Source organism: Carlito syrichta, unplaced genomic scaffold, assembly GCF_000164805.1.
Source record: "Carlito syrichta isolate Samal-C Ts95f unplaced genomic scaffold, Tarsius_syrichta-2.0.1 Scaffold311699, whole genome shotgun sequence".
Classification (NCBI taxonomy): Eukaryota; Metazoa; Chordata; class Mammalia; order Primates; family Tarsiidae; genus Carlito; species Carlito syrichta.
Genome location: NW_007255795.1, coordinates 145765 through 160742, shown reverse-complemented (window position 1 = coordinate 160742; position 14978 = coordinate 145765). Strand labels below are relative to the sequence as shown.

Here is a 14978-nt window from a genome sequence, read left to right as displayed (position 1 = left end):
GCCACTGCACTCCAGTCTGGGTGACAGAGTGAGACTCCAACTCAAAAAAAAAAAAAAAAAAATACTATACTCTGAAAAAAGTATTTAAAAAATCAAATTAGATTAAGTATAAAAATACTAAATATTAGAAAATCAAATACAGCAACATATAAACATGCATATACACATTACCAATTACTATTTATACTAATGTACAGTTTAACATTAGAAAAAAAGTAATGTAACTTACAACATTTAAAAACTCAGTGGAGAAAAATAATAAGAAACTCAATGGATGCAGAATTTCATAAAATTTATTCATAGTTCAGGAAATACCTCAATCAGCATTCTCAAATGAGACACCTCTTAGAAAACTAGGAGTAAAGGACCTTTACAATAAAATTAGCCAAATCTTTAGAAAGACTTTCTTGAAGACAGATAGATAAATGTTCCAAATTTATAAGTAGAACAGGCATCTTAATATTATAAAAACCTAAGCAGTTCTCATAAAAGTCTCAACAGGGTTCTTCATAGAATCTGACAAGTAGATTCTATAAATTTATTTGGAGTAGTAAAGAGCCAAGATATCTTTTGAATTGAGTATGGAAATGCACTCATTCAGACATCAATTCTTCTTATAAAGCTACAGTAATTTAAAAGTGAACTTTTGGCTTGAAAGATCAATAAAACAGAATGAAAACAGATCATCAGGTCAGGAAATCTATGGATAAATCCTTATTTATAGGCCATTTGTCATGAATAATATTTCCTTTCCTATGAATATTTGGAACTTAATAAGCAATCACAAGGAAAGCTAAGTACTTCCAAATTTCTCCCAAGAAATCAGACCTAAAAGTTACAAGAAAAAGAAATAATAAACCATGAAGTATCACATGTCCTTTACTGTTGTGCATTTTCACACATTGTTATGAGCATTTTTTGCATGCTTGCCGATGTTTACAATGTTTTTATTAGAGAAGATGTAATAGCCTGTAATAGTGTGCTTGACATAATAACTCCATTTTGTAACAAATCCTCCATCTTAACCCAGAGATAGGCCCCTGTGTAACCCTTCCTGTAATCATAAGTTGTAACCTTCCTGTAATCACAAGCCCACATTGTTGTTCCCCTCAGTGCTTGGAAACTCCCTAATCGCAAATTCCATAGCTATCTGTACCCTTTCACAACCAAATATTCTGCCAAAAATGTGTAATAACTGTACAGCTTTTGTGGGTTTTGTCTTTATAAACCCCTCACTCTGTTCAGTGTCGAGAATTCTTTGTAGCACTAGACTGCTCTCGACCACTGGCTAATAAAGGACTCAAATTTGACTGTGTGTGTTGACAACTCCTTCCTGGCAACTGGCTATAACAAAGAGAAGAACTCTGCCTTTCAATATCTTAAATGAGACATGTTTTTCACTGTAGCTCACTATCATCAGATATCCTAAATAAAAAGAAAATGCCAGTCACTACAAGGTGTAGAAGCAGTGTCTAGTTTGGTTTCTGGTGAGGACTCTCTTCTTGCTTGTAGACAGTTGTCTTCACATGGTGAAAGCAAGAGAGCTCTGGGTCTGTTCTTTTTATAAGAACATCTATTGGATCAGGCCCCACCCTTATGACCTCACCTAAACTTAATTACCTCCATAAAATCCTTATTTCCAAATAAAAATCTTTATCTCAATCACACTGAGGCTGGGATTTCAACATATTAATTGGGGGCAGTGAGGAGTGGGGCCACAGCTCAGTCTATAACAGATTCTCCTCCAGTCTTGAGCTAAGAATTTCCCCTAAAATACATGGAACTTGATGTGTGACTAAGGTAACATCACAAACCAAAAGAGAAAAAAAAATGTATTCAATAATAATGCTAAGACAATTAGTTATCCACATTTTAAAAATAAAGTTAAATTAAATCTGTAATAATCAAAATACATTCCTTGTTGATAAAGCCCTAAATGTGAAAAGTAAAACTTTAAAATATTAGTAAGAATAAACCAGGTATCGTGTCTGTAATCCCAGCAACTTGGGAGGTCAAGGCAAGAGGATTACTTGAGACCAGGAGTTCAAGACCAGCCTGGGCAACATAGCAAGACCTCATTTCTACAAAAACTTTAAAAACTAGCTGGGTTTGGTGGCACACATCTGTAGTCCCAGTGACTTGGGAGACTGGGGCAGAAGAATCACCTGAGCCCAGGACATCGAGGATGTGGTAAACTGAGATTATGCCACTGTATTCCAACTTGGGTAACAGAGTAAGACCCTAATTCAAAAAAAAAATAGAAATAATTACAAAATATACAGACAGTCCCTGACTTATAATGGTTCAATTTGCAATTCTTCAATTTTCACGATGGTTCAAAAGTGATATGCATATACTTTGAGTACTCGTTCGACGATTCTGTTTTCACTTTCAGAACTGTAGTCAACAAATTATTTGAGATATTCAACAGTTAATTATAAAATAGACTCTGTGTTGGATGGCTTTGACCAAGTATAAGCTAATGTAAGTATTTTGAGCACGTGTAAGGTAGATTAAGCTCAACAATAATGTTTGGTAGTTTATTAAATGCATTTTCAACTTATAGTAGTTTTAATTTATGATGAGGTTATTGAGACATAACTCTGTCATAAGTTGAAAGCATCTGTACTTGACTCCAGAGTTCAGGCAACTTTCTTGAATGAAGCACATAAAACAAACTATCAAGAACCACATGATTATATCATTAGACACAGAAAAAGCATTTGACAAAATCCAACATCTCTTCTTGATAAAAATCCTTGAGCATCTAGACATAGAAGGAACATTCCTCAAAATAGTAAGTGCCATCTATGATAAACCCACAGCCAATATTTTGCTCAATGGGCAGAATTGGAAGCCTTCACCCTAAGAACAGGAAGAAGACAAGGATGCCTACTCTCACCCTTCCTGTCCAACACAGTGCTGGAAGTTCTAGTCAGAGCAATTAGGAAAGAGAAGGAAATCAGGGGTATCCAAAAAGGAAAAGAGGAAGTTAAACTTCCTCTTTGTGGATGATATGATTCTAGCCTTGAAAACCCTAGGGAGTCTGTCAAAAGGCCCTTTGCACTGATAATCAACTTTGGTAAAGTCTTGGAGTACAAAAATCAACATGTAAAGTCAGTTGCATTTCTGTACGCAACTGCCAGCAACAAACAGACAGAGAACCAAGTAAAAAGCACAATCCCATTCACCATAGCCACAACAAAAGGCAACAACAGTACAAAAATTCACATGGAAACAAAAAGACCACGAATAACCAAAACAATCCTCAGCAAAAGGAACAAAGTGGGAGGCATCACACTTCCAGACTCTAAACTTTATTACAGGGCTACAGTAACCAAAACAGCCTGATATTGGTACAAGAATAGGCACATAGACCAATGGGACAGGACAGAGATTTTGGAAGCAAAAACTCAGTCTCTTAACCAGCTCAACTTTAATAAAGCCACCAATAACAATCTGTGAGAAAAAGACCATACTGAGCAAATAGTGCTGGGAAAACTGGCTGACCATATGCAGAAGAATGAAACTGGACCTCTACCTATCACTATACACAAAAAATCAGCTCAAAAGATCAAAGACCTAAATGTAAAACCTCAAACTATAAGAATTCTAGAAGAAAACATAGGAAACATCCTTGTGCACATTGGAATAGGCAACAAATTCTTGACCAAATTTTCAAAAGTTAATGCTATACAAGCTAAGATAGACAAATGGGGCCTTATCAAACTGAAAAACTATTGTACAGAAAAAGAAACCATCAAAAGAGTAAAGAGACAGCACACAGACTGGAAAAAAATATTTTCAAATTATGCATTTGCCAAAAGCTTAACATCCATGCTCTACTAGGAACTCAAATGAAGTGAAAGGAAAAAAACAAACAATGCCATTTAAAAAGTGGGCAGAGGACATGAACAGACACTTCTCAAAAAACGACTTATGGGCACCCAACAGACATATGAAAAAGTGCTCAGCCTTACTAATCTTCAGAGAAATGCAAATCAAAACCACATTGAGATACCACCTAATCCCATTAAGAATGACCAGCATTAATAAAGCAAAAAACAACAGATGCTGGTGAGGATTCAGAGATAAGGGAACACTTCTACACTGTTAGTGGGAATGCAAATGAGTTCAACCTCTATGGAAAACAGTGTGACAATTTTTAAAAGAACTAGAAATTGACCTTCCTTATGACCCAGCAATCCTCCTACTAGAAATATGCCCGGAGGAACTCAAATCCTTCTACAAAAAAGATATCTACACACACACATGTTTATTGCAACATTATTCGCAATGGCAAAAACATGGAACCAACCATGCTGCTCATCAAAACTGAACTGGTTTTAAAAAATATGGTACATATGCATGATGGAATATTACACAGTCACAAAGACGGGAAAACATACAGACTTTGCAGCAATTTGGATGGATTTAGAGTCTATAATACTCAGAGATCTATCACAGAAACAAGAGAGTGGGTACCACATGTTCTCATTAATAAGCAGACCCTGAACATTTACCATAATACTATAAGAAAGGGGTTGGCAGTAGTGGGACACTTGCAGGGGATGGGGAAGGGAACATAACATCAATAAGCATATCTGATCTCAAACCTTGCAAAGCGGGAACCAAAGGGAGGCCCAAACTTTACCTGTACAGTGTCCACTTGTATACCTAATCCTGAATTGTATCCCACACCTTTAAAATAAAATAATTTTTTAAGTGGGCAGAGGACATGAACAGACACTTCTCAAAAGACAACACATAAGCAGCCAACAGATACATGAAAAAATACTTAGCCTCATCGACTATCAGAGAAATACAAATCAAAACTGCAATGAGATATTACCTACCCCTGGTAAAGATGGCTGTCATTAACAAGTCAAAAACAGCAGATGCTGGTGTGAGTGTGAAGAAAAAGGAATGCTTCTGCATGTTGGTGGGAGTGCAAACAGTTCAACTTCTATAGAAAGCAGTGTGGCGATTCCTAAAAGAACTAAATAGTGACCTTCCATATGATCCAGTAATCACTGTCCTGGGAATATATCCAGAGCAGCATAAATCATTCCACAAAAATTACATCTGTACACACAGGTGTACTGCAGCACTATTCGCAGTAGCAAAATCACAAAGCCAACCCTAACTGTGCACCAAAAGTGGACTGGATAAAGAAAATGTGGTACATATACTTGATGAAGTATTACGCAGCCATAAAGAAGAACAAAATCATGGATTTTGCAGCAAATTTGATGGAGTTGGAGACCATCATACTAAGTGAACTATCACAGAAACAAAGAACTGAATACTGTATGTTCTCACAAATGGGACCTGAACTTTAATTACCTTAGCACAAGTGAGGGATCACCAGTTGTTGGGAACTGCTAGGGGAGGGAGGGAGGGAAGGAGGGAGGAGGACAGGAGACACATAACAACACAAAGAATACCTGGTCCTAAACAAGGAGAGTGAGGATCAGTTAGAAGTCAGAACTTCACCTGCATGTAGTTTACCTATGTAGTTAATCCTGATGCATACGCCACATCTCTATAATAAAATAAAATTTAATTTAAAAAAAGTTTCTAGTGCTCTGTGCTGCCCAGACTAACAAATAATACAGTCATGATGGCTAAAGGTGACCCCAAGAAACCAAAGGGCAAGATGTCTGCTTATGCCTTCTTTGTGCAGACATGCAGAGAAGAACATAAGAAGAAAAAACCCAGAGGTTCCTATCAGTTTTGCAGAATTTTCCAAGAAGTGCTCTGAGAGGTGGAAGTCAAAGTGTGGGAAAGAGAAGCCTAAATTTGATGAAGTGGCAAAGACAGATAAAGTGCACTATGATTGGGAAATGAAGGATTATGGACCAGCTAAGGGAGGCAAGAAGAAAAAGGACCCTAATGCTCCCAAAAGGCCACCATCTGGATTCTTCCTGTTCAGAATTCTGCCCCAAGATCAAATCCACAAACTCTGACATCTCTATTGGAGATGTGGCAAAAAAGCTGGGCAAGATGTGGAATAACTTAAGTGACAGTGAAAAGCAGCCTTACATCACTATGGCAGCAAAGCTGAAGGAGAAGTATGAGAAGGATTTTGCCAACTAAAAGTCTAAAGCAAAGTTGGATGGTGCAAAGGGTCCCACTAAAGCTGCCAGTAAAAAGGTGGAAGAGGAAGTTGAGGAAGATGAGGAGAAAGAAGAGAAGGAGGAGGAGAAGGGGGAGGAATAAAAAACTGTTTATCTGTCTCTTTGTGAGTACCTTAGAGTAGGAGAGTACTGGAATTGATTTGTCTCTTATTAGAGAAATGTCTGTGGCCCTCATTAGGCTTAATTACCAAATTTGATCATAATCATATTGTGGTCTCTCAAAGTGCTCTAGAAATTGTCAGTGATTTATACAAAGTGGGTCTATGTGCTCCATGGGTCTATGGAGCACGCTGAAACTGTATCAAAGTTGAACATATTTCCAAACATTTAAAAAATGACAAGGCACTTCGGGATTCTTGGGAAGATAGTAGCAGAACCAGTCAGACTAGACAAATCCCAGTGTAAGTGAGTGAGCATATGGAAAATTTTGCATAGGTGAGTGAGTGGGCATGGGAGTGGCTGACAGAGTAGGGACTCGGGAGCAAGTGACCAGGGCTCTCCTGGTGAAGCAACTGTTCTGCTTGGTTACCAGTGCTTCCTGGGGTGCAGAAGTTGAGCATCACTTTTTAAAAATCAACAAAGTCCTTCTCAGGAAGAAGCTCCCAGGAGAGACTGCCTGCTCCTGGTTCTGCTCCATCACTGCAGCACCTGACTGGACACTGGCAGTAAAGGCTGCAAAGGGAGCACAGTGAAGTAGCCCAGAGGCAGAGTCCCACTGGAGAAGATGAAAGAGGCACCCTGCCACCATCTTGAAAACTGGGCAGGAAAGTGCTCCAACTTGTTCACCATCAAGTGACAGACACACACAACCCAATCTCTGTGACTGCAGATTGACTACTCGGGAGTTGATTGTGACCCAGAGGGAGTATCTTGAAAGCACAAACTCCAGAGGGACAGAACAAGTGCTAAGTCTCAGGTGCCATAATCCCTACCCTGATTCAGCCCTGGGACATAGGATGTGACCAGAAAAGGATGAGGAAGACCTCCAAAGAGATCAGTGGTGAGTCTGGGGCTTACTCATCTCCCTTCTCCCCAGCAATCCTCAAAACATCAGACCCACACAGCTGGGGCATGACTGAGAGGGACAAACTCAGGTGGACCCTGGATGTTAGCTACAATAAGAGGACTCCACTCCAGGATAAGCCTCGTTGGGGCACCCCCCTGACAGTACCTGGAATAGAGACAGTCCCACACATCCTCACCAGAGGGAGGGGCTACCCCTGATCATACAGTAGTGGGAAGAGAGGACTGAATCCCTGCCCTATCCACTCCCCCCTCCCTGCCCCTTTCTCTTTCCCTGGGCCACACACTGGAGAGATTGTGAATGAAGTCAAAGCTCAGCAAGAGACAGCAGAGGGACAGCTGAGAGGAAAAATTACAGAACCTGTCACAAGATGGCAGATTTTTGTTAATTTTTCCTCATGTGTGGCAGATCTCTTTCTTTTCTCTTTAGTTCCATTATTCAATGGCAGTGAGAGAGATTTTCACTTCTGATATTTGTTTAGCCCTCTATTTTCCCCTGATCAGGGCTCTTAATTTGTTCTATTTTGAAACAGTGCTGTGTGAGTGGGAAGCTTTGTGGTCTCTTATAGTTTTGAGAGTTGAATAAGGTGGAGGATGGGGAGCTTTTTAATTTTTTAATATTTTGCTTTGTGGATAAATGTGTATGTGAGGGTTTGTTCCATCTGCATCCCTCCACACCTTTTTTCCTTCATTTTTTAAATCGTTCTTCTTTCATTTTTTGTTGTCTGTTTATGTGTGCACATGAAGGATTGAGTGTTCTTTGAGTTTTTGTTTGCTTGTTTTCACCTTTTTGTTCTTCTCTTATTTTAGTTTAATGTGTGTGTGAATACATGTGTGCAGGTTCACTATGAATTCCTTTTTTTCTTTTCTTTTCTTTTTTTTCTCTTTTTCTTCTTCTTTCATTTTGGGTTGGGTATGTGTGTGTGCACTTGGTTTTCCTGTTTTTTGTTCTTTTCTGTTTTGTTTTGCTTTGTTGTTATTCCAGTTTGTTGTGGGGTGTGTGTGTGTGTTTAATTCCTTTTGCTTTGGTCTGCTCTTGTTATTCTGTACTTTGTTTTATTTTTTAATTTTTTTTGTCTTTTTTTTTTTAATTTTTGTCTGTCTTATTTCATTCTACTTTTCTCTGTTTTCCTCATTGCTGCTACTGTATCTTGGACTCAGGGGGTACACACATGTACTCATTGCATTGTCATATAGAGTGGTGGTGGGGCGTGGGTCTCAGGGAATCCATACCACAATCAGTGAACATTGTGACTTGCAAGTAGTGTCTGAATCTTAGCTCCCCATCTTCTGCCTTATTCAACTCTCAAAACTATAAGAGACCACACAACTTCCCACTCACAGCCCTGTTTCAAAATAGAACAAATTAAAAGCCCTGATCAGGGGAAAATAGAGGGCTGAGCAAACATCAGAAGTGAAAACCTCTCCCACTGCCATTGAATAATGGAACTAAAGAGAAAAGAAAGAGATCTGTCACAAAGGAGGAAAAATTAACAAAAGAACACAGGTAATTCCCAGAGTAGCAGAGAGAAAAATGCGTGAAAAAATAAGACATCAGAGGAGGACTTTGTATATTGGACTTCAGTTCCTTCTAGCTTGTAGTGTTTCTGTCATTAGGTCTGCTGCTATTCCAATTGGTTTTCCTTGGTAGGTTAGCTGATCTTTCTCTCTTGCTGCCTTTAGAATTTTTTCTTTTGTGCCTACCTTGTGTAGGCAAATTTCTATGTGTCTAGGGGCTGGTATTCTCATTTGATATCTTGTGGAAGTTCTCCATATGTCTTCTGTTTGTCACATCTTTGGTGAGATGCGGCAAGTTTTCTTGGATAATCTCCTGGAATACTTGCTCTAAGCTATTCTCTATCACCCTCTCTTCTTCTGGGATAACAGTCAGGCATAGGTTCTGGGTCTTGATATAAATTACACATCTCTTGGAGGCTTTGCTGTTTCTTTCTGAGTTTTCTTTCTATGTTTTTTACAGATCAGGTTAATTCCATGTTTTGGTCTTCAAGTTCTGAAACTCTTTCTTCTGTTTGATTAATTCTGCTTTCCATGCTTGCCATCTTGTCATTTACTTCCTGGATGAAATATTTTATGGCCAAAATCTCTGTTGCAAGTTCTTTCAGCATTGCATCTTGTCTTTCTTGAGTCTTATTCACTCTTTCCATCCATTCCCTAAGCCCTTTTGTATCGTGGGGCCATTCATTGGTGACTTCAGCAAAACAAAAAGCTGGTTCTTTGAAAAAATTAACAATATTGGTGGACCCCTAACCAGGATGACCAAGAAAAAAGAGAAAAAAAGCCCAAATAAACACAATCAGAAATGCAAAAGATTAAATCACAACTGACCTCAAAGAAATAAAAAAGATTATTAGAGAATACTATGCACGCCAGTATGAAAACAAACTTGATAACCTAAATGAATTGGAAGACTTTCTGACATCACACAACCTCCCAAGGTTGAAACAAGAAGACATTGAGACACTAAATAAACCAATAACAACTCAGGAAAATGACTCCATCTTAAGAAAACTACCAACAACACAAGAAAAGCCCTGGACCAGACAACTTTCCAGCAGAATTCTACAAAAACATACTAGGAGGAGCTGATGCCAATCCTATTGAAAGTATTCCAGGCAACTGGAAAAGACTGAATTCTCCCCAAATCATTTTATGATGCTAACATCACACTGATACCCAAACAGAGTAAAGATACAAAAGAGAGAGAGAGAGAGAGAGAGAGAGAGAGAGAGAGAGAGAGAGAGAGAGAGAGAAAGAGAACTATAGGTCAATATCCCTAATGAACACAGATACAAAAATTCTCAACAGGATTCTAACAAATTGGATCCAACAACACATCTCAAAAATCAACCACCATGACCAAGTAGGCTTCATCCCCATGGATGCAGGGCTGGTTCAGCATCCACAAGACCATAAATGTAATTAAATACATCAACTGTTGTAAAAACATGAACCACATGATTACATGATTAGGTACAGAAATTTTTTTTATAAAATACAGCATCCTTCTTGATAGAAACCCTCAAGCACCTAGGTATAGAAGGAACATTCCTCAAAATAGTAAGCACCATCTACAATAAACCCACAGCCAACATATTGCAAAATGGATAGAAACTGGAAACATTTCCCCTAAAAATCAGAACAAGACAAGGCTGCCCACTCTTACCCCTCTTGTTCAACATTGTGTTAAAAGTCCTAGATAGAGCAATTAGACAAGAGAAGGAAATCAAGGATATCCAAATAGAAAAAGAGGAAGTGATGTTATTTCTCTTTCCTGCTGATAAGATCTTACACCTCAAAAATCCAAGAAAATCTGTCAAAAACCTATGCACTGATAAAGGACTTTGGCAAAGTCTTGGGGTACAAAATCAATGTACAAAAGACAGTAGCATTAATAAACACCAACAACAAGTCAGAGAACCAAATAAAAAGCACAATCCCATTCACAATAGCCACAATAAAAATGAAATACCTTGGCATCTACCTAACCAGGGAAGTGAAAGACATTTACTATGAAAACTATAAAATAATGCTCAAAGAAATCCAAAAAGATACAAACAATTGGAAAAATATTTCATGCTCATGGATTAGAAGAATCAACAGTTCAGATGTTCATCCTATCAAAGGCAATCTACAGATTCAATGCAATACCTATTAAATTACCAACATCATTCTTCTCATACCTGGAAATGGCAATACAGAAATTCATATGGAAACATAAGCAACCACAAATAGCCAAAACAATCCTTAGCCAAAGCACGAGGTATCACACTTCCAGACCTTAAACTTTAATATAAAGTTACAATAATCAAAACAGTCTGGTACTGGTACAAGAACAGGCATATGGACTAATGGAACAGAATAGAGATTATGGAAGGAAAACCCCAATTTCTCAACCAACTCATCTTTGACAAAGCCTACACTAACAACCACTGGGGAGAGGAGAACCTATTCAGTAAATGCTGCTGAGAAAACTGGCAGTCCACATGAAGAAGATTGAAACAAGACCTCTATATATTACCATACACAAAAATCAACTCTAAATGGATCAATGACCTAAACATAAAACCTCAAACTATAAGAACCTTAGAAAATATAGGAGACATCCTTATGGAAATTAGAACCAGCAACCAATTTCTGATTAAAACCCCAAGTGCCCATGTCATAAGAGACAAGATAGACAAATGGGACCTCATCAAATTGAAAAGCTTCTGCAAAGCAAAATAAACCATCCAGAGAGTGGAGAGATAGCACACAGAATGGGAAAAAATATTGGCCAATTGTATATCTGACAAAGGCATAACAACCAGTATCTACAAGGAACTCAAACATGACAAAAGGAAAAAAACAAACAGCCCCATTAAAAAGTGGGCAAAAGACAAGAATAGACACTTCTCAAAAGAAGATATACAGGCAGCCAACAGACACATAATGAAGTGCTCAGCCTCACTTTTCATTAGAGAAATGCAAATCAAAACCACATTGAGATACTACACATAAGAATGACCATCGTTAATAAAGTAAACAACAACAGATACTGGAGATAATGTGGAGAAAAAAGAATGTTTCTACACTGCTGGTGGCAATGCAAACTAGTACAATCTCTTTGGAAAACAGTGTGGCAGTTTTCCAAAGAACTAGAAATTGACCTTCCATATGGCCCAGCAATCCCCCTATTGGGAATATACCTAGAGGAACTCAAATCATTCTCCAAAAAAGATACCTATACACAAACGATTATTGCAGCACTATTCACAATAGCAAAAACATGGAACCAATTGTGCTGCCCATTGAAACTGGAATGAATTTTTAAAAGGTGATACATATACACAACGGCATATTATGCAGGTATAAAGAAGGACAAACACATGGACTTTGCAGCAACTTGGATGGATTTAGAGTTGATTATACTAGGTGATCTATTACAAAAACAAAGTATAGAGTACCACATGTTCTCACTCATAAATAGACCCTGAACATTTACTATAATACTATCAGAAAGGGATTGGCAGTAGTGAGATACTGTCAGGATTGGGGGAGGACACAACATCAAGGAGGGTACCTGATCTCAAACCAGGCAAAGTGAGGACCAACGGAAGGCCCAAACTTTACATGTATGATGTCCACTAGTATCCCTAATCCTGAATTGTACCAACGGAAGGCCCAAACCTGTACAATGACCACTAGTATACCTAATTCTGAATTGCACCCCACATCTCTAAAAAAAAAAAAAAGCAGTCTCATGTCCCATGTTCTCCTCACTCTGTGCACTTTACTGTTGGTATGACGAGGCATTTAAAGATGTTCTGATTTTTTTTTAATTTATAAGGTGGAAAAAGTCAAGGGAGAATCAGGACAATTCTAACAATGTTGTTAACTGTATGGCTATTGGCTAGAAATCCTGCATTCTTAGCTGTACATACCCATAGTTTGTAAAAACAACAAAACAACTGAGACAAACTCTTGATGTTCCTGTTGGTGTCAAGACTGTGGGAAAGATGCCTTTGGAGGGGCTCTAGCACAGGGCATGCACTGTGAGGCTGGACCTGTGGACACTGTGGTGAGCATCCATGTAGCTCCAGATTGTCTTGTTTTGTATATAATAACATAGCATTCTGCTGCCATTCTTAGCTGTGGACAAAAAAGGGATCGATTGACATGAGAAGACTTTAGGTTTTTTTCTTTTTTTCTTTTTTTAAATTAAGTGCAGTTTTTTTTAATTTTTAATTTTTTTTCCTGTTTTAATTTTTATTTTAAAATTATGGGGTACAATTCAGGGTTAGGTATACAAATATTCATTGTGCAGGTACTCTTGTTGATGAGGTGTTCCCCCCCCCCTTCCCCAGGCAGTTATCGACTACCATCAATTCCACTTCCCCAATCTTCCAACCCCCCTGCAGTTTCCCGCTACTTTCAATCCTTTTCTTATAGTAATACAGAAGTTGTTCAAGGACCACTTATGAGTGAGAACATGTGATACTCAGCTCTTTGTTTCTGTGAGAGATCACTCAGTAATATAAGCTCTAATTCCATCCAGGTTGCTGTGAAGTTCATGATTTTGTTTTTTTGTTTTGTTTTGTTTTGTTTTGTTTGAATTGGAGTCTCACTCTGTCACCCAGACTGGAGTGCAGTGGCTGCTTCTGGCCACTGCAGTTTCGACCTGCTGGGCTCTGGTGATCCTTCCACCTCAGCCTTCCAAGTAGCTGGAACTACAGGTGCATGCTACCATGCCCGGCTAATTTTTTGATTTATTGTAGAGATGAGGTCTCGCCAAGTTGCCCAGGCAGGTCTTGAACCCGTGGGCTCAGGCAGTCCACTCACCTCAGCCTCCCAAAGCACGGGATTACAGGCTGAGCCACCGAGCCCAGCTTTGTTCTTCTTTATGGCTGTGTAATATTCCATTGTGTATGTGTACCACATTTTTTTTATCCAGTCCTCTTTTGATGGGTAGCACAGTTGGTTCCATGTTCTTGGTATTGTGAAGAATACTGTGACAAACATACGTGTGCAGGTATCTTTTTCATAGAGTGACTTGAGTTCTTCTGGGAATATTCCCAGTAGGGGAATTGTGGGGTCATATGGAAGGTCAATTTTTAGAACTTTTAGGAATTGCCACACTGATTTCCACAGAGACTGTACTAGTTTATACTGCCACCAACAGTGTAGAAATGTTCCCTTTTTGCTGCATTCTCTCCAGCATCTGTTATTTTTTTAGTTATTGTTGATGGCCATTCTGACTGGAGTTAGGTGGTATCTCAGTGTAGTTTTAATTTGCATCTCCTTGATGACTAGTAAGGCTGAACATTTTTTCATGTATCTATTGGCTGCTCGTATGTCTTCTTTGAGAAGTGTCTATTCATATCTTTTGCCCACTTTGTAATGGGGCTGTTTGTTTTTTTCTTTTCAGCACATTTGTGTTCCTTGTAGATCCTTGATGTTAGGCATTTGTCAGATGTGGAGTTGGTAAATATTTTTTCCCAGTCTGTGGGCTGTCTCCCTGCTCTCTTGATGGTTTCTTTGACTTGTCAGTTTAATGAGGTTCCACTTGTCTATCTTATCTCTTATGGCCTGTACTTCAGGTTTTGATCAGGAATTGGTTGCCAGTTCCAACATTCATAAGAGCGTCTCCTGCATTTTCTAAGGTTCTTACAGTTTGATATTTTACATTTAGGTCTGTGCAGTAGTTTTTAAACTGTTTGTTTTTAAACAAATTGTAGAACTCTTCATTGTCAGGACAGCAAAGAGCCACTGCATCAATGAAAGTTCAAGATTCTTCTGTATTTAAATACAATTTGCAATGTTCTTGGGTTTTTTTGTATGTTTAGAAAACTGAAATGTTTTCGAAGTTAAATAAACAGTATTACATTTTTAAAACTGCTTAAAAATCTTATAAATAAAAAATTATTACTATATTTGACTGTATTAATATTAAACACATCTAGACTGTTATCATTGTTAGAAAAGCAAAAATAGATAAACTGTAAACTACAGTGCTATTTTATTTATTTTTATTTATTTTTTTAAAATCAATATTTTTTATTATGGTTTTGTGGAGTACAGTTAATAGTTAGGTGTACAATTACGTTTCATTCAGGCACCTTGTTGATAAGAGGTGTTTCCCCTTCCCCAGACAGATATTTGCTACTGTTAATCCCATCCCTCTCCCCCCCATAGTTTCCCAGTACCATCAGTCATTTTCTTATAGTATTACATTGGATGCTCAAGGTCCATTATATGAGTGAGAACATGTGATACTCGGATCTTTGTTTCTGTGAGAGGTCACTCAGTATTATAGAC

The 14978-nt window shown here is 38.2% G+C and overlaps 1 pseudogene; it reads left to right on the top strand.

Moving 5' to 3' along the window:
* The first annotated feature begins 5623 nt into the window (after nucleotides 1–5623).
* LOC103271481 lies at nucleotides 5624–6222 on the top strand (annotated as a pseudogene).
* The last annotated feature ends 8756 nt before the right edge of the window (nucleotides 6223–14978 follow it).